Source organism: Hermetia illucens, chromosome 3 (assembly GCF_905115235.1).
Source record: "Hermetia illucens chromosome 3, iHerIll2.2.curated.20191125, whole genome shotgun sequence".
Lineage (NCBI taxonomy): Eukaryota > Metazoa > Arthropoda > Insecta > Diptera > Stratiomyidae > Hermetia > Hermetia illucens.
The window spans coordinates 65,516,800-65,544,206 of record NC_051851.1 but is presented as its reverse complement, the minus strand read 5'-3'; the positions used below and the strand labels follow the sequence as shown (position 1 = coordinate 65,544,206).

Sequence of the window (27,407 nt, the reverse complement as noted above, 5' to 3'; positions counted from 1 at the left end):
CAAACTCATGCGCGGATTAAGTATATCTTATCTTATACATTTTGAAATTTTGAAATAACAAGATAAGAGTTGTTATTAATGACCTTTGGAATGTTGTGTTACCAATGATCCTTGTAATGTACGACTAAGATAAGAACTATTGTAAACATAAGGAAAATGTATAAATAGTTACGTCCAACTCCGACAGTCATCTTTCAAGGAATTAGCTTGGTGAGTGAATCATCTTGTAAAATATATACAAATACTTTAACCATCTTCTGAGTATTTTCTTTATTGGATCATATGTATATTCCTTCCGGAGAATATTAAATCGCACGTATCTCCAAGGGTGTGGTACGTATCCGAAAGAAATGCAGCTCTGGTAAATGCATCTGAACTACCAGCTCCGGGTACCAGAACATTCCGTCCAAGAATTTTCTGACCGCTTCCTGGTAGTCTTAATGGCGAACAACTCCTTAGGTAGTCCTTGCATGGGTGCCAAGATTTGTGCCTGTGGCAAATATTGAACACCTTTCTGGTCAACTACCTGAAGTCTTTATTGCACTATAGTGGCAATGTCTTCTTGCTGTATTTAGAAAGACACGAGACCTTAATAGCGGTTTCGAATACCCTGACTTTCGACTCCAGCTCGTCTGTCGTGCCGAAGTTACCCACCCGAGATTTCATTCTTGATAACTTGTTCAAAGTTCCCTCTGTCGACCGTCTTGGGATCTTTGAAAGGATTGAGGGCCTATATAGCGAGATTTAGACCGAAAAATAGCCACCTGTGATTTGAGAAGTATCTCTGGTGAGACAATCTTCAGTTCTTCACGCCGAAAATCTCACTGCCAGTTAATAGTATTATATCACGGAACTCTTTCCAACCCTCACAGTTATCCATGCTGAGTGAATGGAAAGTTGGTGCACTGCTCTTGTTACACATGAATAGATTTGTGTTAATAACATAGTCATAGAAAGACTTTCTATAGGCATCGCAGTCCATCAACAGGTTGGCCTTCTTGAAAATGTTTTAGTTCTTCCTGTGGAACTGACCGGTCGTGAGGCATATAATCCGACGAAGTACACGTTCTACAAATTTTTCCTATATAGGATACATGCTGTACATTGGTCGCGATCAGTGCCTCCAGCTAGTTTCCATTTATCGAGCAGGAAAGGTTGACTGCTGGGGGAGATCCTCACGTTTTTAACGACCAGTCTTCTGGCAATCTTGTCGTATAGGATCACCATAAGGTTTAAGTCCTCCCTCCTCCTCATTTTAGAATGTTGTTCAGAATATGTACGGCCTTCTAGTACTGGCTCTTGAGCAGGACTCCAGTGGAGCTGTGTCTCTTCGCTGGTTTCCGGTGGTCAACAATTTCGTCAGTCTTGCTTTTTGGGTACTCCCGACTCCAATAGATTAGAAAGAGATCCCGAAAATACCGATGCTCAAAGAAAGTTAATAATAGTATGTTATTATATATACATAATTAGGAAATTTACTGGGTACCCCCTTAAGTTCATTGTAGAAGTTTAAAATTTAGCAGAAATGTAGATTACAGCATAGAACTTCATACTAGAGAGTTCAATGCTCCTCCTGTCAATAACATAATGTAGCGAATCAATTCAAAGAAGCCCCGAGTAAATTCGCATTAAACAGGTTCAAGCCATGCAGAATTGTGACTGTGAAAGAGACATCAAATCAAGAAGTTCACATCGTTCACATAGGAGTGCACAGCATTAAAACGACAAGATCAGTTAGATATCCCGAGAATGCAAAGATCTTCTTTAAGGGAATATCTTTCAGATCTTTGTTGTAAATCAAGTTCAATAAGACCCACCATTCACGTCCGGTTCGGCTTGTTGGTTACGTCCATGGGGGCCTCATCAAAACACTACCAAAGAGGGATATTGGATTTTTAAGGATTTGTGATTGAGGGGCGAAGGTAACCGATACTACTAGGATGTACTCAGAAATAATGTATGAAATCCCACTCTAGCAGAACTCAATACGTCAATTTTGTGAAACGGAGAACCTGACGGGTATGGATGACAGAGATCTAAACCGCCCTTTATACTGATAAGATAATATATTATGTCATTCTTTCAGCCCTGGTCCCAGCCCAAGTAAAGGAGGAGGGTTTGAGGCAACGTACTTTGTATTATCCTCAGTAAAACAAAAATAAAATGCTGAGATCAGGGAGTATAGTTGCAGTTATTCCACTATGAAAAATCCTACCTGATCCCGCTTGGCGACAGGTTCCGCGACTGGCCAACTAAGAAAATGCATCCAATGTCGTTAAAAATAACCTGATCGGATCGAGTAACAAGCCTGCTAGGATGCCCATCTGAGTCGACGCGGCAGGACTGGCCCCGGTCCTGTCGAGAAATGAGTAAGGGTGCTTGACGCATGGACTGCAGGTCGACCTGATGAAGGTAAAGATGCCTTGTGGAAACTTCTCTATGCATATACAACGTTCCTGCTGATAACTATATCATTACGGGAACCGGTGCCATGCGCGAAGGGTTTGGACCGCGCAATGAGGGTGGCGACCATATGGGTATAATCGATTTTGCGAACACTCATGACCATGTCCTTATGAATACATGGTTCATGAAATGATTATTTCATCTTCCTACATTTTATGGTGGGAATAGTAAAACGCAAATCGACTATGTTCTGACAACTGCTGACATTTTACCACCATCACTGTTTGCAAAGCCGTTTCCTTTGAGACCATTGCACTTCAACATCGGCCATTGATTGCCATCTTGCGAATCAAGCCACAGATAATGCAACGGGAGTAACACACTGGCCCGCCGCGCATTAAACGGTGGCGATTTCCCTTTGCTACAAGTGTGATTTGAACCGCGACCTTCTACTGCAAATATTGCGAATGTACAAAAATCGTGGAGCCAAGTTAAAGACATGATCCACAAAGCAGCCTCTGCAATTGGGTTGGGTTCACCAAGCCAGGTAAGCGGTATATCAACCGAGATACTTGGCTTTGAAATGACGATGTTGAAATGAAGGTCCGTGGAAAGAAACGCCTCCACCACAAGTTTCTTGACGATAAAACCAACCAATTGGCAAATTGATAAGAATACTGGGAAGCAAAGAAAGCGGTCGATGTCACCCGAGCGGTCCGTTACAAGGATCTTCAAAATAAACTCGACGCTCGGGATGGCGAGAAACGAATGAAATCGGGGAAAATAATAGGACCTGACTACATCGCATCTGAGCACTGGGAAGCGAAGAGCTGGAACCCAACCCCCAGGTAGAACTCCATCTGTACCATAGTTTCAATATGGGAAAAGAAAAGTAGTCCAGCAGAATGTTCAAACTACCGTCCGATCCGGTTACTTTCCCATACCGTGAAGATCATTGAACGCATTCTTGACAACCGTATTCGCGAAATAGTTGAAATAACCGTGAATCAAGCCGGATTTATCAAGAACTGCGGAACTACTGACACAATACACGTTTAGCGGTTACTTGTGGAGCAACACCGTGAGAAGCATCACCCTCTTTACATTGCCTTTCTATATCTAGAGAAAGCGTTTGACCATGTTCCACACGAACTAATCTGCTATACTCTAAGACAACCCTTAGTGCCAGAAGAACTGATGTGCTGAGTTAAATTGCTCTACCACGATCCGAAAAGTAAAGTTCGAATTGTGCCCCATGTATGGAAACCGCTACGTATCTCTGTTGGTGTTCACCAAGGAAGTGTCCTCTCACCACTCCTCTTCGTTCTTGTTATGGACACTGCCACATGGGACATCCAACGTCCAGCACCCTATACACTGCAGATGATGTTTTCCTAACGTTTAACAGAAAAAATGATCACGAGCAACTTAGGCAAACATGGAACATGAAACGGTCTGAGATTGAATCTAAATAAAACTGAATTTTTGAAAACCCATCCCCATAGAACAGGCACAATCACTGCCCAGAACTGAGCGGGTCAATGCTATCACCTAATAGAGAACTGCGTTTTGAGGTTGCTTCTCGCATTAGTGCAATCTGGAAAAAGTGACGTTCAACAACTGATGTTCTTTGTGGTCGACGTATCAACGAACGTCTCAAATTTAAAATTTACCGCAATGTCGTCCGTCCTATTGCTCTCTATGGTTCTGAGTGTTGGCCGACTATAAAAGACAATGAACAGCGTCTTGCGATAATGGAGACGAAGATGTTGTATTGGACTAATGACGTGACATGTTTTGATCACATACAAAATGAGGATATCCGCGATCGATATGAAGTTGCACCGACCGTAAAAGAATTACGAAAGAGGCGTCTTCAATGGAATGTTCATGTAATTCGCACTGTCGAGAAATCACTAGTCAAGATTTTTCTGAACATTGAAGTCGATGGTAAGCGACCAAAAGGCCGGTAGAAACAACGGTGGCTTGACACGATGGATAGGGGTTTGAAAGGCCCCCGATTCCATTTAGATCAGGCTTTTGATAGGAACAAATAGTGAAACCGATCACGGCTAGTCGACCCCCTTGTGAATGGGACAAACGCTGAAAAAAAACAAGAAGACTCTGTTCTCCAATAAAAGTATGCCTAGATTCAAGTTGATCAGCATTACTATGGATCAACATTTCTATTTTCCATTAGCCCAAAAAAGGAGAAATTGAATAAATTTTGTTCAAAAACTGACGGGAATATTGCAAACAATAAACAGTGAGAGATGTTCGTAATAAGATTCAAACCTATGAAAATCCCAGAAAAAATAATGAAAGATTTTTCACCATTTTATTTGAGCAGAAATAAAGTTTACGTTTACAGCCATAAAATTTGTTCAAGCCTCACAAAGCAGGTATCCTTCTTCAATATATGTTTTATCTTACAACTATCATCTTAATCTAAGATATCGCTTTTACTTACTTTTGGCAAAAATTAGCACAAAATTGATTTATTCCAAAATTTCCAGATATCCTTTATTTACGTATAATGACAAGATCACTGGATTCGAATGGAAATTTTTTTGATAAATTCATAATCTAGTTTCATAGGCAAAGCAGATATTGATTGCCTTATAGAGCACTACTGTATATTTGTTATTTGTTTCACTTTCGACACTTCTTCATTGATCCAAAATAATTTTCACTTTGCAAACAATTTTTTAGCTAAAAATACACTGAGATCCACCAGTTAACTTCCTCCAAGACACACTTCAGTGAAATTCTATAAGATGATCAACGAAAAGAAGAATACAGAAATGAACTGAAGCATGTAAGAAAGTGTATATCGTCAAAAGGGACACACCCCAGCTTAGGAACACAAGTCGCGGCGTGTGGCACCCTAATCAAGGGGTGAAGGCACGTTCCTAGGGAAACCAGCAAGGTGTCTTCATCAACAGTTAAATGCACTTCACTATTATGCCAAGAACTGTTTCACCCTCCAACACAATTGTTCCTACGAAAGGTTGATTCACGATACTTTGAATAATTTTGTATCTTTTCTAAACAAAAAAGATGTGTAACAGACTGAAGACGACTACGGACTGCTTACCGCCAGTGTACCGTCCTCAAGTGAGTCAACGTGTTACATGGCCAAGTGCTATATGACACTGTTGTAGAATGCGGTAAACAAGGTACGGTGGTAAGTAAGACAGGTACCCTCTTCTGGTATAGTTAGCCAACCGTAGCTATGACACTATACGAACCTTTCATTGGTTTGTGTATACATTGTGGTAAATGCACGCAAATTTAATACATGGTAGACTACATAAAGTGTAGTATTATAGAACTAATGTAAATGAAAGCAGCCATGCATTTGATTTCTCTCTGTGAAAAGTCAGTAAGACTGCACGAAATTAGCCATCAAATAATCCACGTAATTGTAACACATTGACTTCAATTAAAAAAATAACATAGACCGAAAGGATTTCATACCATATAGTCTTCATTAAACTCACTGCACTGACGAGCATGATTACAGTCAAAATCCTGTGATAAATCGATGAACATTATAATAGCAGTAAAGTATATATAAATGAAACTTTTACACTTTATTTTCACGTACTTTTGGGATTTTTTAGAGGCAGAGTTAGTTGGAATTCAATTAAATTTGGGGATTATATTAGTTATATTTTGAACAGCTTTTGAGAATTTTTTTTGGAAAATTTAAACCTCAAATAATAAAGTTACCCCGCATTAACCCGCTGTAACTAGAATTCACCAACTGTGGGACGTGTAGCGACTCCAATCTTTACCTGAAACCAAAAAGGCTTTAATATATCATTACTAATTTATTTTGGAAGAAATTTGACGGCTGTTCACAATCTCAATTTGCACACCCTTAAAAATTGATATCCCAAATATTGGTTCATATCCGTAATTTTGTAATGAAATTCCAAATTTTGTAAAAATCGGTTAATTACTTTTTACTGAAAATTCCCGCAAAGGTGAAAAATGTTCTTTTGTGAAGAAAAAAATGTTTGGAAAGTCAGTCCTAATTACAAACAAAATGTAGTTACAAAATATACAAATGGACTCCTAGAAGCGACTGATGCGAAGTAATTATAAATAAGTTATTTACTTAATGCTCCAAGATTAGTAAGCACATAAAGCAGCTACCTCCTGGGCGGGCAAGCTTGAACTTGAATCTTATAATCGATCGGTTTTATTTTGATAAAATCTAAAGGAACACGAATTTTGCTTTGAAATATTTGCAGCGTATTCTGGGATAGCTAATTTAATGTTCTATGCAATAAAAACAAATTCGATTCAGAAAATCTTTTAATGTGGTTTTCCTCATTAAGAGACATTCTTTATGATACAAAATGTAGCCCACTCATACTCCTTGAGTCACCTAATAATTGCCCGTGCAACAAGCGTTCAATTTGAATCCCGTTTGGAGACAGTGACGGTAAGTTACGAGCCAATTTGGTTAACATTGCACTTGTGCAGGGTTATAACTGAGTTGACTGATATTATTATAATTCCTCTGCCTCTAAGAACATCTAAATCGCGATCTTCCGGGGAAGCTTAATGGTTTAACCACAAAATTATCTGACAGAGGCAGTTACAGCTGCATATCGAACAGCATTTGCCAACATTTTGTGCTTACTTCTCTATAGAATACCAGCGAACCAAAGTGTCTGAATTTCACTGTGTGCCTATTTGGGAAATTACAGAGGAAAAAAGCTTAAGGTCATCGGCGCAAAGCATGCAAGGGGCAACTTGGAGAGAAGGAGAGTCTTTAATGCAAAATAAAATTCACCAGGGAAGACGGGTGAGGAAGAGGGCTGCAAATCGTCGAAGAAACTACTGAAGGAATAGGTAGAACGGCAGCTACAGGGTCAAATGTTAAGTGAAGCGCGCCGGGATTATAATATTGCCTGATTAATGAAGTCAAAGGCTTTAAAGAAAACCGTGAAACGGACACTTCCTGCGAGAATTTAGACATTTGGTCATGACGTTTCTGGAAACTGTTAGGTTGGGGCCGATGAACTGACGTTTAATAGACCGATTTTGCTCCTCTGTTACAATGTGATCACATTGAGCAGTCAACCAGTCGTTTATATATGTTTCTCTCAAGGAATTTGGAATAAGAAACAAGTGAAGAAAAAGACTGTCAAAGGGTAGTATAGGTCCCAGGGCGGAACGTGGATTGGGAAACGCCTGCTGACCCAACACTAACAGCTCTACTTCGAAACCCTATCAGCACCTCCACGCGGTCATTGCAGGGAGTTCTTTTTTCATGAAAAATCCCAGACGAAGAAGGATGGAGGCGGGCCTCCCGCGCCTGAAAAAAATATAACAACTGGTCCTCCACGTTGGAGGTTGGGTAGGGCTGACAACCCAACATGGAAACCCAAAAATACGAAGCCACGGAAGGAGCCTCTGACAGACCAAATGGTGCTGAGCAGCTAGCCGACACCCTGTTCCAATATAGGGCTGAGGTAACAGCGTTGCAAGAGATGCAATGGACAGGGACCGGTTTCCTGGAGAAGAGTCGCTACACAATATTTTATAGTGGCCATTCAGTTGAAAACATAAGCGAACAGCTATGCACTCTATGCTTGTGAGGCAACTTTAGAAATATAAGCCTCATTAACGTTCACGCCCCTACCGAGGAGACTGCAGATTCGGAGAAGGATGCCTTCTATGAGGCAGTAGAACGAACCCTCGAAGCCTGTCTCAGATACGATATCAAAATCATACTTGGGGATTTTAACAGTCAAGCAGGGGCGGAGCCTGTATTCTGGCGATACGTCGCTTTTATTGCTTACATAAGGATACAAATCATAACGGACTGCGGATCATTCAGTTAGTAGTAGAGCACGAAATGGTTGTTGGAAGTACCTGTTCTGCGCGGGAAGGGGTCCACAAACAAACGTGGATCTCTCCAAATTGACCACGTGTTGATTGAACGGCGCCAGCTCGCCTTGATGAATGTCAGAACATATGGGAGGACAAATGTACAGTTGGATCACTATCTCGTTGGCATAGAGCACCGGGCTGGAATTACAACACCACTTAGACAGTCAGTTTAGAATTAATACTGAAGCCATCCACAGCAAAGCCCTCCGTAACACCTATAAGAGGGAAATAGATGCCGCAATAATCGCAGTCAACAGAGATCCTGGAAATGAAGCATCAACAAATGATCCTCACAATCACCTGAAGAACGCGAATACAGCCACAAACATACTTGGCCCCAGTCGCAAAAAAGGTAGGAACGGCTGGTTTGATGATGAATGTAAGCTATCAACGGAACAAAAGAGTGCCACATACCGACTAATGTTGCATTCTCAAAGGATATGGGTACGCGCGGAGACTTAGAAGAACGTTATCATAAATACGGCCACAAATATATTTGGTCCTGGCCTTAAAAAGGTCGGAACGGCTAGTTTGACGATGAATGTAAGCTAGCAACGAAACGGAAGACGCGGGCACGCGCAGACACTTATCATGAACTTCGGTTAGCGGAGAAGAGACTTCACAGACGGGAAAAGGAAGCCTGGGAGAACTAGCATGTTTGTGAACTAGAAAAGTACAGGGAGCAACCGCACCAGGCGCGCAAGTTTTACCAACAAATCAGCAGGATCAAGCCTTATACACCTCGATGCTCATCCTGCCGAGACAAAGAGGAAAATCTGATTTCCGACAGAATGGGCATATTGGGCGATGGGTTGAGTATTTTGATGAACTGCTCAACTACCAAAATATCGGCGAATTAGAGGTCCCGCCAATTGGAGATGACGGACAAATGTTGCCACCACCGAGTATAGAAGAATAAGTTGCCAGAGTTCATGAACTTATGTTCATAGTATGGGACAGCGAATCAATGCCTAACAACTGGCAACGGGTCTGTACATAAAAGAGGATATCACGCAGTGCAGGAATTATAGAGGTATCACCTCGCTGAATATCGTCTGTAAGATATTCTCCGCTATCTTGCTAGGCCGGATAACCCAACACGTCCGGAACATCATTGGCCCATAGTAAAGAGAATTTACTCCAGGCAAATCAGCAACAGATCAGATTTTCTCTCTGCGCCAAGTCATGGAAAAACTCTTCGAATATGGACATCAGTTGCACCATCTTTGCATCGAGCTTAAGGCCGCCTATGACGGCACAGCCATGGTAAAACTGTACACAGCCATGAGAGAATTCGGTGTCCCAACGAAATTGATAAGATTGATTAGGCTGACCCTAACCAATGTGCGAGGCCAGATAAAAGCAGCAGGATCATTCTAGTCTAAGACAAGGGGATGCCATCATCATTTGCGCTCTTTAACTTGGCCCTGGAGAAAGTGATTTGCGATGCCGATGTAAATGCGAGAGGCACCATCCTCTTCAAGTCCACCCAACTACTGGTCAACGCTGACGACATTGACATCATGGGAAGAACAACCCGAGAGCGCGAGATCTTGGAATAATAATAAAGAAAGGGGAATACAATTTAAGTCCGTTGAGCATTTCTCCCCTCTGGGGTCGATAGTTACAACCGATAACAGCTGTGACGATGAACTCCGCGCACGGTTGTTGGCAGCCAACAGAGTTTATTTCTACTCACAAAAACTGTTCCGCTCGAAACGTTTCACCATAGAGTCAAAGCTCTTACTGTACAAGACTGTGATCTTGCCAGTTCTTCTGTATTCCTCGGAGACTTGGGTTCTTAGCAAAGAAACTGCGAACTCTTAGCCACGATCGAAAGAAGAATTCTCCGAAACATTTCTGGCCCCCTACATGAGGATGGACGATTCCGTATTCTACATAACGACGAAATCTATGAGCGATACCACAACCAACAGCTTGCGGAGGGCTTCCGCATGGATGAGGATGATCCAGCCCCAAAAGTATATAAGGGCAATATCTATGGTAGAAAAGGAAGACGAGGCAGACCCTGCCGGAGATGGAACAATGGCATAGGTTAGAACGCTAGACAGTTTTTAGAGATATCGAATCGGTGAACCACGGCGTAAAACCGGGGTGTCTGGAGTTCCTTATTAAGGCAGGCCTAGACCGAATACCGGTTGTTGCGCCGTTGATGAAGATGATGAAGGAAATAGGATGGTTTGTGTAAAACAAAGGCTTATTAAAATCGGTTTACTGTCTGTCTGTCTGTCTGTTTGACATTTCTTGGAAAGGCGGGGAATTCGGGGGGTCGAAAGTGATCAGTTATTTAACGGGGCCATTCTCAGAAACTGTTCAACCGAAAAATCTCAAAAAATCAAGAAGCTGCCACTATATGGTAGCTAGGCCCCAAAACACCCTTCAATTGGCTGCAGAACTCCCTAGCACCACGAAATGCAGCAATGTAGGTTATGATATAGAGCTTGATCCTACCAAGTTTGATTGACACTTTTTTGGAAGTTCTTGATTTTAAATGTCAATATCAAGTGGAAGTGGATATTCTCACATAATATATGTTCATATTACGTGTTACATAGTATTGGGGCAAATTCACACTCAAATGTCTGTATAAAAGAAATTCACGAAACCCTTCATACCTGAAGCGTCCAGCTTCCGGTTTCCCGACTTGTTATATATAAAGATAGTGCGAGCTTCCCTCTATAGGTTAGGAAAGAGAGAACTTACGTGACTTTTATTCAAAATTATGCAGAGAGGGAGCGAAATGTAGTGATTAGCTTTTGTAAAAAACAACCTAGGTAGACAATCGAGATCGAAACTTGCATTGGCATCAAGGTTGCGAGGTGCAGGATAGAGTGCATCTAGTCGAAAAGATAGCAGCGGATCATACAGCGTGGAAAAGTAATTACCAAGGAAAGTTGTACAATAATTGAGGTGTATCATCAGAGGAGCCTACAAATTTGATGAAGGTGGCAGTGGGCAAATGTGAGACCAGAAAGACTTGAAGTTTCTGTAAGCCAATGCGGCCTCGATACTAACCAGATATTGCTTCCTGGTCTTAGTTATCAGCCGGTCTTCCTTCCTGGTCTTAATTGTCAACGAATTTACCGAAATTCGTAGAGCTTCCAAGTGAGTTGAAGACTTTTTCAAGTGTTAAACGCGTAAAACAAGGTATAATTTTAAAACTGTTACAAAAGAGAAACCATAAAAACTATCAACCTTTAAAGTACCTTTATCGAGTCCCTAAATTCAAAATTCCATTCCAAAATAACAGTGAGTGCTCAGATATTAATAATAATGGTTGACGCAACAATACATATTGGATCAGGGCCTTGAAGAACGTTAGAGTACTCCATTGAAGACCGTAACCGTACACTATAGTACTCTGTACGAGGCAATGTGGTCAACATTGCGCTCGCCCGAGATTGTTACCCTGATTTGACACAGGTACTCGTTCGTAGCTGAGTCGATTGGTATTCGACGACAAAACTCGATACTAATCCCATGCCACCCATGCCATGAGATATGAGCCACGACCTTTCGTACGACAGCCTTGTGCTCTAACCACTCAGCTATCCGGACACAGATATTGTAAAGTGAAAACTCATGAAGAACGAATCAGGCGGGAAAGTACCCAGGCTTTCCAAATGACCTGCAACTAATTCAACAAAAATATTTCCTTAGTTTTGACGTAAATCTACTGCAAATACCTAAATTTTGAATTTGGGCGTCTTAGTAAGCTTTTGAACATAGCATACTCGTCAGGGTGAGCAAAGCAGCAGGGACCTGAGAATGGAAGGAAATTACCAAGGAAACAGGATGGATAGAATTGTAAAAAATCGTCGGTTTTAGCCGCATGTTAGCAAAGTTATGATAAGATTTTAGATGACAGAGAGCTAGACTGAATTCAAATCTTCAAAACTGATCTTTCGAAAGTTGAACTTAGTAGGTTTGCACAAACATGGGACCTGAGACGATCGATTTGCATATCGAATTCAAGAGCAGGCTGATGAGCATCAGGAGCAACCTAAGGAGAAGCATCTGAATATTGGGAAAAGCAACATACAGGAAGGCGTGTGGAGGACAAAAATCAGAGCGCGGCTTAAGTCATTTCTGACAAGAGTGTACTAAAAAGTAGTACAATACTCGTGAGGTTTTGCAACCTCACGAGTATTGTACTAGAGAAAATGGGGAGAATTATTGGGAAGAAGGGGAGAACCAGGGGAGTAGAGAGATAGATTAAAACCATCATAAGCAGTGAAGGGGAGAAGGGAGAAAAACATAGTTAGGATTTTCGATAATCTATCGGAGAATACAGGTATGACGTATTTCCTGATAGGTTATCGGAAATCCTAACTATAGTTTTCTCCCCTCTCCCCTTCTTCAAGGGGTATGAATAAATGCATTTTCGTCAGTCCATGTTCCCCCTCCTTCCTCCGAATCCCTTTCGATAGTGGACGTAGCCTGTCCCGCATCGCCTACCATTTCCCTTCTTACCCCTATCCTCATTGAGTACCTCACTGGCCAACTTGATGCCAATCTCGGATCTGGCTACGATGGTCTTCCAAACCTCTTTTTGATCAAAACTGGTAAGTCCATCTCCCTTCCCCTATCTCTTATTTTCAACGGCTTGTGAAAAGAGGCTCTCACCATCCCCATTCACAAAAGTGGCGATCGTACGTTTGCCGATAATTACCGTCCCGTTTCCCTCCTCTCCTCCTGTTCTAAAATCCTGGAAAAATATGTCGGCGACTGGTTGTCCGGCCACCTTGGCCAACACATAGTGAAAGAGTAACATGGCTTCCTTAAACGCAGGTCCACTGCCTCCAACCTGCTTGACTTTACCAACTTTGTCGCCAAATGTCACGGCAAGAAGTGCATACCATTTACACTGACTTCGCTATAGCCATCGACACTGTAAATCACAAGATACTTCTGTCCAAACTCTCGTCTCTAAATGTTCCCATACCACTTGTTTTATGGCTTCGCTCTTACCTTTCCAACCGATCCTGCCGCGTCTCTTTTGAAGGCTGTACTTCTCGCTCCTTCTCTCCCTCTTCTGGCGTCCCACAGGGATATATTCTGGGTCCTTTGTTATTTTTATTTTTTACTAACGACCTTCTTCCCCTCCTTACTTGTCCCTGTTTGCTCTATGTAGACGACCTTAAGCTGTTTTCCGCTACATCGTCGCCTATGGACTGTGTTTCTCTTCAATCTAACCTGGACACTCTGGCTCGTTGGTGCTCGACTAATGGTTTAGCGCTAAACGTCAAAAAGTGTCACTCTATGTGCTACTCCCTAAAATCCTCTCCCACTTCTTTCTCCTACTCTCATAACGGACATTCCTTATCCTGCTTAAATTCCACTCAAGATCTCGGAGTCACTTTCGACAACAAGCTCCGCTTTGACACCCATTGCCTCGATATCATCGAGCAGCAAAATTATCAAGCTTTATTCTTCGCTCCTCCTCTGGTTTTGACTCCATCCAACCCTCCTTAGCTCTCTTCAATTCCCTCATGAGGAATACTCTCGAGTATTGCTTCGTGATCTGGTCACCCTCCCGTAACTGCCCTTGAAAATGTGCAACATAAATTCACCCTTTCCCTCTTCTTTTGAGAGAAGCTTTCCTCGTGTGGACTACCCCTCTCGCCTCCGCTTTCTGAACCTTCTCTTCCTACAATAGCGTAGATTCTATCTGGATCTGTGCACATTTTTCAAACTTTCCTCGGGTCTGATGGACTGCTCCGCCGCTGACGACATCACCTGCCGAAATTACAACGCAGAACAGCTTGGTCCTTTTGATTTCTCTACTTTAAGTAGTTTTAAACGTAGGATAAGATTTTTGCTTTCTCCTCCTCCTGAGGACAATAATTAATTAATTGGAATTTACTCAATTTGTTGTCCGTGCAATCATGTCTAGGCCTGTCTTAATAAGGAACTCTAAGCACCCCGGTTCCCCCCAATTCAATATCCCTAAAAGCCGTATGGCGCCCTGACCTACGCCATCGCTCCATCTCGGGCAGGCTCCGCTTCGTCTTCTTTTCCTGCCATAGATATTGCCCTTATAGACTTTTCGGTCCACGGTAACCTAAATAGGAGGATTTTGTCCAGAACTAGCCGGTCATAGTATCGCCTATAAATTTCGTCATTATGTAGGCTATAGAATTGTCCATCCTCATGTAGGGGGCCAAAAATTCTTCAGAGGACTCTTCCCTCGGAAGCAGCTAGGAGGTCGCAATTTTCCTTGTTACGAACCCAAATCTCCGACGAATACATGAGGGCTGGCAAGATAATTGTCTTGCACAGCAAGAGCTTTGCCCAATGGTTTCGAGCGGAACAGTTTTTGCAAGCTGAAATAGGCTCTGTTGGCTGCCAACAACCGTGCGCGGATTTCACCGTCATAGCTGTTATCGGTTGTGATTTTCGACCCTAGATAGGAGAAATTATTGTCGGACCTTCATTAATAGGTTGGCCAAGATCTCGTCCGTTTGCCGCCTGCTCGATCCCAATGCAGGCAGTTTGTACGTTTCGGGATGTTCTTCCCATGATGTCGATATTGTCAGCGTAGGCCAGTAGTTGGGTGGACTTGAAGAGGATGGTGCCTCTTGCAGTTACATCAGCATTATGGATCACTTTTTCCAGGGCCAGGTTAAAAGCACGCACGAAAGGGCACTCCTTTGTCTTTGATCTTTGTTGATATTGAATGGTCTCGATAGTGATCCTGTCGGCCTAATTAATTTTATCACTTTGATCGGGATACCGACTTCTCTGTGTGCAGTTTTAATTTGGCTACGCTAGTTGATAGTTATATAACAGTTTTTCAATAATAACGCTCTTAAGGTGGTTTTGAAGCCGATGCCTCATTTCCAGGACCCCTGTTGACTGCGGTTATTGCGGCATCCATTTCCCCCTTATAGGTGTCGCTGTTGTTAGAGAATGAACACTGAAGCTATGTTCATTCTCACCTAATTGTCAATGGGAATATTTGGTGGTATTGTTAGTGAAGCTTTGAGCACCAAACCAACGAGATAGTGATCCGAGTCTGTGGTCTGTGGTCAACTTGGTTGAAGGTTGTCCCGTCCATAGAGGCCCATGCTTGCTTTTGTACCACTTTCCGCGCAAACCTGGCACTTCCAACAACCATTTCGTGCAACACTGCAAGTGGGATAATCCACAGTCTGTTGTCATTGGCAGTTTTGTGTAAGCTATGGGAGCGAACGTATCGCCTGAATACTTGATTGTTAAAATTCCAAAGTATGATTTTGATATCATACCTGGGACAGGCTTCGAAGGTTCGTTCTACTGCCTCGTAGAAGATATCCGTCTCCGATTCAGCAGTCTCATCTGTAGGGACCTGAACGTAAGTGAGGCTCATATTTCTAACTCTGCATCGCAGACGCCGAGTGTATTGCCTTTTGCTATGTGTACAAAGCCGGTATCGACAAATTTCATTCTTTTGCTGATTAAGAAGCCTACTCCGAGCACATGGTTTACTGGTTGGTCACTATAATATATGGTGCAACGGCTGTTCACCAGGAAACTGTTCCCTGTCCAGCGCATCTTTTGTAACTTTGCCACATCAGCCTCATATTGGGCAGGGTATCGGTTAACTACTTTACAGCATTTGATCTGCACACGGAGCGCACGTTCCATGAGAAAATGACAAAATCGTTCGTCAGTTCTCGTTGCCGGATTCGTCATTGTGAAATCTATTTAGTCCAAGGTCTCTTTTGTGGTTTACAAGTTGTTTTTCGTGTGGGGTTGTCTGCCCTACCCCCATCAAGTCATGTAGTAATATTACCAAGTTTGGTGGAATTCGCTATATTACTAACAAAGTTCTAATGCTTGCTTGCTTGCTCTTTTGTGCCAATTTATTGCAATTTAAAACTTTTAACGTCAGTATCACACTAAAGTCAATAGTCTGACAAACTAAATGCATAAACAAATGCTCATTCAAACAAAATATACAAACTTTTCTTACCTGAAGCGTTCAGCTTCCGCTCTCCTGGCATCTTTTTTTTTGTGCAGTTGCTCAATCGGCTTTTATATCTTTCAATTTAACACTCAAATGCTCCATCGTTCATCTATACATGTTAGACTCAGAATTTCTGTCATCTGTGCACTACCCTACTCCTGCAGAATGACCAGATTTTCGCTTTTAGTAGAGGAGAAGGTCTAAATTTGGCCCCTGCTGGTATTTTGGCCCCCTACGATTCTACGCGACACAAAACAGCCACAGATAAAAACGCCACTGTGCAACAACCACAATCTTTACAGCTGTTTTTTTCATGTATCCATATGTCATTTAAATGACAAATGGTAGAGACAAATTCTAGTTTCAGTTCTTTGTGTTCTTCTAACTTTCTTCCAAGAAGATATTTGTTGTCGGTATTCCTGTAAATGTGGCATGTTTAAATGGTGTTTTGTGCTAAAAAGTTTTTACAGGTTAAGCAGTATTACATATCAAGGTAATGCTGAAGCACCGCTTACTTTTCGCTTTATTTTTTGCTTTTTTTTTTCTGTGATTGCATAAGTCTAATATGGCCCCCCGTTCGGTTTCGATTATGGCCTCCGGGGGCCATAATCGATGTTTGAAACACAAAAGTATTAAAGATTGCTGTATTGTTTCCTATAGATGCCCCGGAACAGCATTATGTTAACCGTAGCCAAAAAGAGGAAAACATGGGACCCGGAACAAATGAAAAAAGCTATAGATGCAGTCAGGAGTAAGACGATGGGTTACAAAAAAGCCGTAAAAATGTTTGGCGTACCGAGGACTACATTAAGAAGGTTGGTGCACGATCTAGGAGAGTCTGAAAAAATTGTTGAAAAACCGCTAGGCAGGAAAACTGTACTTCCACCTAATATAAAAAAGAAACTCGTGGAGTATATTCTTCTAATGGAAGCGAAATACTATGGTCTAACACGAATAGATGTTCGGCGAATGGCCTATCAGTTAGCTTTGAAAAATAACATACCCAACAATTTTACAAAGGAAATAGCAGGGCGTTCGTGGTTAGACCTTTTTCTACGAAGACACAATCACGAACTTTCTTTAAGGAAACCATTAGGAACATCTTTTGCCCGTGTTCAAGGCTTTAACCGTGAGGCAGTAAAGGAATTTTTTGAGATTTTGAAGGCGGAAATGGAAAAAATTCGATACCCTCCTGATCGCATTTTCAACGTTGACGAGACCGGGCTGACAATCGTTCAATCTAAAGTTCCTCAAATAATTGGGAAGAAAGGCAAAAAACAAATAAGTGCTTTAACTGCTGCGGAACGAGGATCATTGATGACCGTGGTTTGCTGTATGAATGTTTCCGGGTTTTTTATACCACCCATGATGATTTTCCCCAGAAAAAATTATTCCGATATACTTATGAAAGGAGCTCCGCATGGTGCTATCGGCAAAGTCCACCCATCCGGCTGGATTCAAACGAATTTATTCACCAATTGGTTTCGTCATTTTCTTTCTAAAACAAATCCAACTAAGGAGTCGCCTGTACTGTTAATACTCGACGGGCATTACAGCCACACTCGTAACATTGAACTTCTGGAGTTAGCTCATGAGAACTATGTAACAATAGTTACTCTTCCACCTCACACCACGCATAAATTGCAGCCCCTGGATAAAACCTTTATGGGGGCACTAAAAACCTATTATAGTGAAGAAATCCGAAATTTCTTGTTGCATTCCGATCGGTTGCTTAAACCCTACGATATCGCCGAATTGTTTGGTCGAGCCTATCTACGAAGCTCAACAGGAGAAATCGCTGCAAATGGATTTCGCGTCACCGGAATCTACCCCTTTAATCCGCAGATTTTTTCTGACGCAGATTTTTTAGCAGAAGCTCAAGTTTATAACGATGAAAACACTTGCGAAAACCGCCCAGGGAGCAACACACAGGAAAATTTGACTGCATCGCAAAGAGATGAGTTGTTGCATCATCAGTTAAACATCATAGTTTCACCAGAAATTATTCAACCAATACCAAAACCTAAAAATAAAACTTCGAATCGAGGGCGAAAACGTACCACACCAAAAGTACTCACTTCTTCTGCATATAGAACACACCTGGCAGGTACATCAAGTGCTTCAGATGGAAATCAGAATCCTGACAATATCCAAAGTCGTAGCCGTGGAGGGAAAACCACTGTCTCAGATGAAAATCATTAAGACACACAATCCGACAGCTTCGACGAAGGACCTTCAAATGATAAAATACCAACGAGCTTAGATGCAGAATGCTTATTTTGTGATGCAATGTATTCAAATGACCAACAAGGGGAGGAGTGGATTCAATGCCAGGGATGCAATTTATGGGCTCATTGCGTTTGTGCGGGAAACGAAGGAGATTATTATATTTGCGATTTTTGCCGATAACTTTATTTTATATGTATTTTATCTTGATTTCGTTTTTATTATGTTCATTATTATTTTTTTATTAATGGATTTACTTAATTTTAAGAAAAGAAGGTAATTTATTGTTTATTTTTTACTTAATTGTTAAGTTTTGGAGAATATTTTTTAAAGAATTTTTCATACTTCCAATATGGCCCCCTGGGTGCCATATTACCCACACTTTACATCAAAACCAAAATTTTGGATACGTCGAAATATACGATTTTGTTAAAAATATATGGAATTTTATCATGTTTTTTCCTTACGAATCAATGACCAGGAGAATATTGAAATGCATAGCACATGAAACTTGACATGCCGATCTTCATTTTTCTTTTCATGCTCGAAAAACAAAAGGGGGGGCCACATTTAGACCTTCTCCTCTAATGAAGACTATATTCTCCCATTATACATACATAGCCGAAGAAGGTAGTAAAGCATCAGCAGCATTAAGATTGTCCATAATATTATAATTCGAATATGTTCTCCCGCGAACTGTATTGAAATAGTTTTTCCAGAATTGGAATATGACAAATCAACTAAAATTCTGCCTGTAATTAGTTTAAAATCCAGCCTATTTTCCAAAATCGATTAATACTGTTGTAGATAGCAGCGATATGGACTTCCTCTTATTAGAGAATTATTAATTTATTTTGAGCTGCTTGGTAATGATTTGAGTGGCAGCAACAGACAATATTAATATGTCTGTATTATTACCTCTAAACTAATTAATGAGTAATTTTATGCATATGCATAGAAGACCATAAAGATACTTCTAACAATCCAAGGCAAATTATTTTCTAGTCCGTACCTTCAATACCACCTCGATTTGCAGCTCAAATTAGTTTTCCTGCATCTGAACTCAAGTATTTGAAGCACATTTCCATAATCGGACTTTATTCTCATTGAATTTCCGGTGTATATAATGATGAAGGTAAGAATTCATTCTAGGATTTTTGAATAGGGCTATTAATAAGCGTGTGTTAGACTTTCCAAAAATTGCCCTTAGCTCCGTTTAAGGGTCACTTTTTCCCGTCAAAAAATGGAAAGTCTTCCGATGTACCTGATTATGCAAATTGCGAAATCTGCTATTGCTGTCTTGCCACATTGAGATGTACTCGTTACTAATTATTATACTATAAATCTGTCATCTACTTAAAGATAAATTGCACAACAGAGCTAACCAGCTTAAGTACGAAAGTAAGAGTTTTGGCAATTAAACCCAGACGCACATGATGAATGGCGGCGTAAATGGAGGAAGTACATCTTGTTAACATAATTGCAACATCAACAAATTTATTTCTGTTTTTTTCATTATTTTCGCGATACGCATTCGTTGCTTTGTGACATTGATCCTGCTAATCATTGTTTGTCTTATTATGAATTCGGTGCTTTAAATAACAAAAATACTGAACTCTTTACTTGGAACATGAAAAATTCGTAGATTTGTGCAACGCTCCGAAACGACCTCGAGCTGATTTCCATTTTAACATATTCACGTTCGCGAACTATGGATGCTACCACCTTTGCTTCAAACGTATTGTTTTGCATATCAGAATATTCACCTCAGTATATTTGCATAATGACTATGAGTCAACATGTGCATGTGATATGCGTGTAGATGACTTCTTAATTAGAAAAGAGGGGAGTCGGGCGAAAAGCTGTAACCAATGAAATGTATACATGACCTACCATTCTTTATTTTCTCCAAAAGAAATACGGCTTTAGAAAATGAAATTTTATTAATGTTTCCCTGCTGTTTAGCTTTGCTCTCCCCTCTTACTCCAGGATCATCTTTTTGACTTTGAATCGTTCCTGCACATCGCCTTAATTTGTCTGTGCTGCCTTCCTGTTTGCTCCCACTGCATATACAATTGCAGATTGCTAAAGAGACGTTTGTTGGAAATTTTCCTTAGAAATTGGGCCGACTTACAAAAAAAAGCCTCCAATTTCTGCAAAGAATATTAAAGATCAGATACTCCTTTTTCTCAAAGAGAGAGGTGGGGGAGAGGCAAAGCCTCCGAGCACTTAGACCATAGTGGTCAATTGTATTCGATTCCCCCGTATAACGGAGTATCCCGGATTCGTTTATGTATCGCAGGATTTCCGTTAGTGGATGTGATGCTACCCCCTGCAGTTGAAGCAAATCAATACCAAAAATTTGATGTCTGATGTGTCCATATGCAGGGCACTCACATAAAAAATGTTCCCTGGATTCCGCTTCATCACTCTTGGATAATTCCATCAATAATTCAGGTTGCCGCCCTTAGGATCGCATACACTTCAGCCTGAAAGACCGTTGTGTATTGTCCCAAATGAAAAACCCATTTGTAGTTTTTATTCGGGAGGTAGACTTCTGCTCCAGAACCCTGCTCTGTTTCTGAGCCATCGGTGTAGAAGACGTCAGTAAATCCTGACATGCATTCTTCTGCTACATCCCAGTTTTCTATTTGTTTCAAGATAAAATCATATCTTCTACCAAACAGATGTATGGGGATTTGAGAATCGAAAGGCATTGCAAAAACTAGATTCAGTTCTCCCAATGACTCTTCCCATGCTCTGTGCCCCCCACGTCCGTTGTTCCCTCATAGATCTAGTCGAATTAGTCTATGAGCTGCTCTCGAAGGGCTGCAAATTGAGTAATGCTTTCAGAGCAGTATGGATAGTTTACAGCGAAAGCTCTTTTGTTTCAGCTTAACCCACCACACTATGGATGGCTAAGCGAACATCGGCCTAATGACAGCGACGATATATGTTACTACCTAAGGCCTAAATTCTCATGTTGAGGCAAAGGTCCGCCTACACAGCCCAAAAGCTGGAAGAGCTCGTTTCATCTTTATCTCTACATGTTTGTTCAAAAGAAGCTTCTTGCCTAGAATAACTCCCGGATATTTCACTTCTTCGGATAGCTGAAGGGTTGTACCCCTCATCCCTGGAAGGCAAAGACCATTCAGTTTCCTCCTTTTTGTAAAGGATACCATTGTGGTTTTATTTGGATTTACTGAAAGTCCAAGCTTGTAACATCAAATCAAATACGAGATCTCAGCCAATACCCACGTCATCCGCATAAACTTCAACGTGTATTGGCAGCTTTTGTAATTCGCATAGTATTGAGTTGATCAGCATACTCCACAGAAGTGACGATAGCACACCTCGTTGAAGGCAGTTTTTGGGTGCATAGTCAAACGCCCCTTCAATATCCACAAACACCCCCATCGCGGGCTTGCCTTTCAGAGTTGCGTCCTCTCAGACTCACAGGACTTTCCACGCTGATAAGCATGTTGATTTTCATTTAGAGGGTGCGACCTTTACACCTTTTCGCAAGCGTCACGCTCAACCAGTCTCTCCAGACATTTCAACGAAAATGATGTTAAGTTAATTTGTCTGGAGTTTTTTGGATTAGAATAATCATCTTTCCCAGGCTTTGGCATGAAGACTACCTTAACCTTCTGACAAGAGGAAGGCACATAGGCCAGAGCAAGACATCTTCGAAAAATATTTTTTAGAAATTGATCTAAGTGCTTTATACCCTCCTTGAGCATGGCTGTGAGGAGTTGTTGCATCTCCCATTAGGCGCGATCCCAGGTTGCGGATAGGGGCATATCTATTGATGTGTAAATCTGTGTTCATGGAGTTTTCTTTTCTGGCTGTGCATGGGCTAGTGTTTGCTCAGCTCTGGTGCGTGGACCAAAATTACTATGGGAAGCACACCCAGAAAATAAAACCAATATGGATGAATTCAGAAGGAGTGAAGTTACGGTGTTGGGGCTCGAAACCCCAGTACCGGCGGCATTTGAGTGAGCAAGCGGGCTCCCAGCCGTCGATATCCCTCGACCGCAGTGCTTCGGTGGTGGGCAGCTAGGCCACCTTGGCATCTAATGCTACAAGTGTTTTAGATTTGGAGAAGAAGGTGTTCAAACGAAGCACAAATCTGCCAAGAACACCAATTGCAAGGGCAAAGAATAATGGGCTAAAAGGAGCTGGCCAAAAAAGGCGATTTCGATTCAAATGTTTGCACGCTTCGCGAAGACATACACTAGCGGCATCTATCGGTCCGATCGATGTCGAAGGTGTGGGGAGAAAGGACGAAATCGGTAAATACCCGGAATTTAGGAAGGCGTTAACTGCAGTGAAAAAATGAGGTTAATACAAATGAACCTCAATCATTGCACTGTCGCACAAGATTTGCTTGCGCAGACCACTAACGAATCCGCGATGGAGATTGCTATCATTAGTGAACGGTACAGAAATCTTTACGGTGGTGTAATTCACGGTACAGAAATCTGTGGTGTATGGGTAACAATTCATCGGATTAAAATTTATAAGTCGCCAGGAACTGATGGAATTACAGTCGAATTGGTTAAATATGGAGGCAATCAATTACACCAAGTGGTTCATCAACTTGTGCTCAAGGTGTGGGACAGCGAATCAATGCCTGACGATTAGCAACGAGACATTATCTGTCTCATACATAAAAAGGGAGATATCACACCATGCAGCAATTATAGAGGTATTACGTTGCTAAGTACGATCTATAAGATATTCTCCGCTATCTTGCTAGGCCCGTGCCAAAGAGGCTTCACTCCAGGCAAATAAGCAACAGATCAAATTTTCTCTCTGCAGCAAGCGGTGAAAAAACTGTTGGAATATGAACACCAGTTACACCATCTATTCATCGACTTTAAAACCGTCTATAATAGCATAGCCAGGGTAAAACTGTACACGGCCATGAGAGAATTTGGTATCCCGACGAAATTAATAAGACTGACTAGGTTGACCCTGACCAATGTGATAAGAGCAGCAGGATCACTCTCAACACCATTCGAAATAAAGGGGATGCCCTATCATGGGTCCTCTTTAAGCTGACCCTCGAGAAAGTGATGCTGAGATAAATACAAAAGTATGATCCTCTTTAAGTCCACCCAACTACTGGCCTGTGCTGACGATATCGACATCATGGGAAGAACGACCCGAGACGTACAAACTGCCTTCATCCAGATCGAGCAGGCGGCGCGAAATTTTGGATAGACAATTCCAATCTATGAACGATACCATGACTGTCAGGTTGTGGATAAAATCCGGCTCAATAGGTTACGGTGGGCGGGTCACTTAATCCGTATGGATGAGGAAGAAGGCGACCCTACCTGAGATGAAGCGATGGCTTAGGCCAGGACGCCAGGCAGCTTTTAGGGATATCGAATTGGTGGACCTCGGGCTAAAACCGGCCTAGACCGGATACCGGTTGTTGCGCCGTTGATGATAATGACGATGATGGGTCACAGATTCGACTGGTGGAGGGGCAATATGTGTGTGAAGTCGTCAAGCCATACAATATATGATAGCATAGATCAGGCGGCTAATGGCTTTGCGTTGGCAAAAATAAGTGGTATATTCGTATAAAGCTGCTACAGTCCACTGAGCGTGAGGCTGATTTTGAAGACCTGTTAGACAATTTTGACACAAAGGGACGGGGCCCAAAGGTGATAGCCGATGACTTTAATGTGTGGGCCATCGATTGGGTAGGCAAAGAAACTAACGCAAGGGTGTGGTGCTTATTAGAAGCATTCGCCCCTACATATTTCTAGCCAACGAAGGTGTTGTAAACACTTATCAGAAAAGGGGAACTGGTTCAATTGTAGATGTGACTTTTGTGAGCCCCGCGCTAGTACGTGACATGTCCTGGCAAGCGACCACCAGTCAATCACCTTTGAACTAAGGACGGAGTCACAAGGCAGGAGACTCGCAACCCGGAAGTCGAAATCCAAAAGAACACGAGGATGGTCTACAAATGCGATGGATGAGCAAACATTCATGGAGCTGTTGGTAGACCTTGCTAGCAAAGCAGGCACCTCCATGGATAGAGCTCTCCATGCTACACAAAGCATCTTTAAAGCAATTGATGCGTCCTTGCCTAGGAGATGTTCATTCCCCACTAGAAGACCCAATTATTGGTGGAATAGTGAACTTTCCAGCCTTCAATCGATTTGTCACAGAGGCAGACGAACGGCTCAGAGGGCAATAGGTAGGGTCGATCAAGAGCAAAAGGAGCATGCCTATAGAGAAGCCCGCAAGAACCTGAAGCTCGCCTTTCAGCGGAATAAGAGGGAATGTTGTTGGGAGCTGTGTTTGAAAGCGGACATATATTCGTGGGGTAGCGCTTATAAAATCGTAACAGGACGATTCAGAGGCTGATCATCACCGCAAATCACGTGCCCTATGCTCTTGTTGAAAATAATCCAGGGGTTATTTCCCCAAGAAGAGGGGAGTACTGATACCTTCCAGCATCCCCTGAAAATGACGCCGATTCCACCAGACACCAGGGACGAGCGGCTGGAGATCTGCAGTCGAATAGGCAGTGGGTTATTTATAATAGATTACTCAGAATCGTTGAGGGCCAAGGGGGCCTTGCAGATAGGTAGTATGGGTTCCGTAAAACCAGATCATCCATTCATGCCATCAAAATAGTTACTGGCTTGGCCGAAAATGCAATTCCCGGAAGGGGTTGTACCAGCAAATATTGTATGGTGGTGGCCCTGGATGTAGGGAATGGATTCAACTCGACCAATTAGAAGCTTATAAGAAAATCTCACCATTTGTGTTCCCACCTACCTCGTCGCTATTATCGATAGCTACTTGCAAGAGCGGACGTACAGGAGTACATTGTCTCCGCGGGTGTCCCACAGGGTTATGTAGTAGGCAAACTAGTGTGGAACATCATTAAAATAATGTACTTCACCTTTCGGCCCCGGGGGGGCTACGGTGGTAGGTTACGCCAATGATATAGCACTGGTTATGGTCGCAAAGCATCTCGAGGATGTCGAGCTGTACTGAAGAGAAGCAATCAGTGCTGTTAAGACTTGATTAGAGAGTGGTGGACTGGCCCTCGCGGAGGAAAATACGGAAGCGGGCCTCATCACTAAGCGCCGCAAAAGAAATTTCGCGTGCTTTAGAATCGGGAATCGTATAATCACTACCAAGCCGGCCATCAAATACTTGGGGATGATGATAGACGGAAAACTCAAACCCATCCACCACGAGTATGGCTCCGACAAGGATGATGCCGAACTTAGGAGGACCGCGGCATACTTGCAGGCTGCTCATAGCCAGGACGGTGAGTTCTATCTTGTTGTATGCAGTCCCAGTTTGGGGAAAAGCGCTGCATGTTTTAGGTAATGCACATAACCTGAGCATGGTTTACAGAAGAACAGCCTTAAGTGTGTGTTCTGCCCTCAGGACCTTCTCACATGATGCAGCGTTCGTTATCATGGAAATGATGCCGATTGACATCCTGGCAACCGAGATGATGAACATTTATAACACCAGGTGCATCTCTCCTTTATCGCAGGTGACAAAAGCCGAAAGGGAGAGATTCGTAAGCAGATGGCAACAGCGATGAGGCCTGTCAGAAAAGGGTCGTTGGATTTATGGGTTGATCCCTTCCATCGGGGAATGGCTGGAGAGAAAACATGGGGAGATCAATTATAATCTTACCCAGTTTCTCACCGGCCATGGAGGATACCGTCAATACCTGTACAGGTTTAAATTGGACACCTCACCTAATTGTTCAACTGCGATGCGCACGATACGCACGTATTCTTCCAATGTTTTAGGTTCGGGGAAGAAAGGAGGAACCTAGAGGAAACTCTGGGTAAAATGTTAACATCGGAAAATTTTGTCCGGAGAATGGTAGCTTGCCAGGAGGATTGGGGCGCGATTAACTCCACGATCACAATAATCCAGGATAAACTGCGAAAAGCAGAAGAAGGAGACCAAGCTAAAGTAACTTAACTCCGCCCCATGATGGAACACCTAAGGATGGTCCACAGGGAAGCGGGGGAAGGCGGGGTAGGTTTTAGTGGGTAAAAATCCCACACTCTGACGTGCCCAGGCCAGAGTCTTTTGAAGATTTCCACCTCCTTAAAAAAAAGCACGGCTTAGTAGATGCCATCCATGTCAGGTCATTTGAAGTGTTCAAATGATAGCATAACATCTCTTGCCTTTTCATTGGAAACAACCGCTCTCGCAGTGTCCCAACTCTCCCTGGAACACCCGTGTTGAAGGGTTTGCAGAAACCGCCAATTCTCTTCTTCCCACTTCTAAGACCTGTTCTCCCGAGAGAGAGAGAGAGTCTGTATAGACTCAACTCTTGAGTTTGTGAAAGTACCATCTCGTTTTGTAAGAGAGTCTAACTTGGCCGACTCATCCCAATTAAGGACTCTGCACAGCCTGGAAGTCTCCCTTCCACCTTCTTTCCGCTACGCCATGCATTGAAATCGCCTTTTCCACGATGGCACAGAACAGAATAGTGTGCATTTCGGATAACCGTGTGCAGTGACGCGTAGTTGTGATTGAAGCACTATACTCCGCCAAGGCGTAAATATAACGTAGTTCGAGGCATATCATTCAATCCACTCAATGCATTTGGGTATGTGTGTCCGAGGTGGGGGAGAAGATAAGACCTTAGTGATCCAGAGTATTCGGCTCAATGTGCTACCCGTCCCCATACTCCCCATTCTCCCCTCCCTTCCCTTTTGGTGAACAGCCTCTGTAGTTTCTGAACTTCACGCTCTTCGCCAACAGCATCAATCCTTAGCACTTTCTAACTCCCTCGTTAGAAACATTTTTGGATGTTTTTCAGGTCTCCCTTCCACAATTCCTTGGTAGGTATTTCATGCTCCATAATTTTCTG

General features: G+C 42.4%; 1 protein-coding gene and 1 long non-coding RNA gene across 2 annotated transcripts in view; both read right to left on the bottom strand.

The window, feature by feature from the left end:
• LOC119653161 (cadherin-23) overlaps positions 1-5,515 on the bottom strand; it is a 50,360-nt gene extending 44,845 nt beyond the window's left edge. Inside the window, exon 1 of the mRNA XM_038057702.1 lies at positions 4,877-5,515. The gene's annotated coding sequence lies outside the window, so the exon portion shown is untranslated. The remainder of the gene's footprint in view (positions 1-4,876) is intronic.
• Positions 5,516-6,050: 535 nt separating this feature from the next.
• Positions 6,051-19,179, bottom strand: LOC119653162. The gene is made up of 3 exons (XR_005249642.1): positions 19,135-19,179; positions 16,298-16,449; positions 6,051-6,206 (listed from the first exon to the last, which is right to left on the bottom strand). It is a non-coding gene; the product is annotated as an uncharacterized LOC119653162 (long non-coding RNA).
• Positions 19,180-27,407: the final 8,228 nt, after the last annotated feature.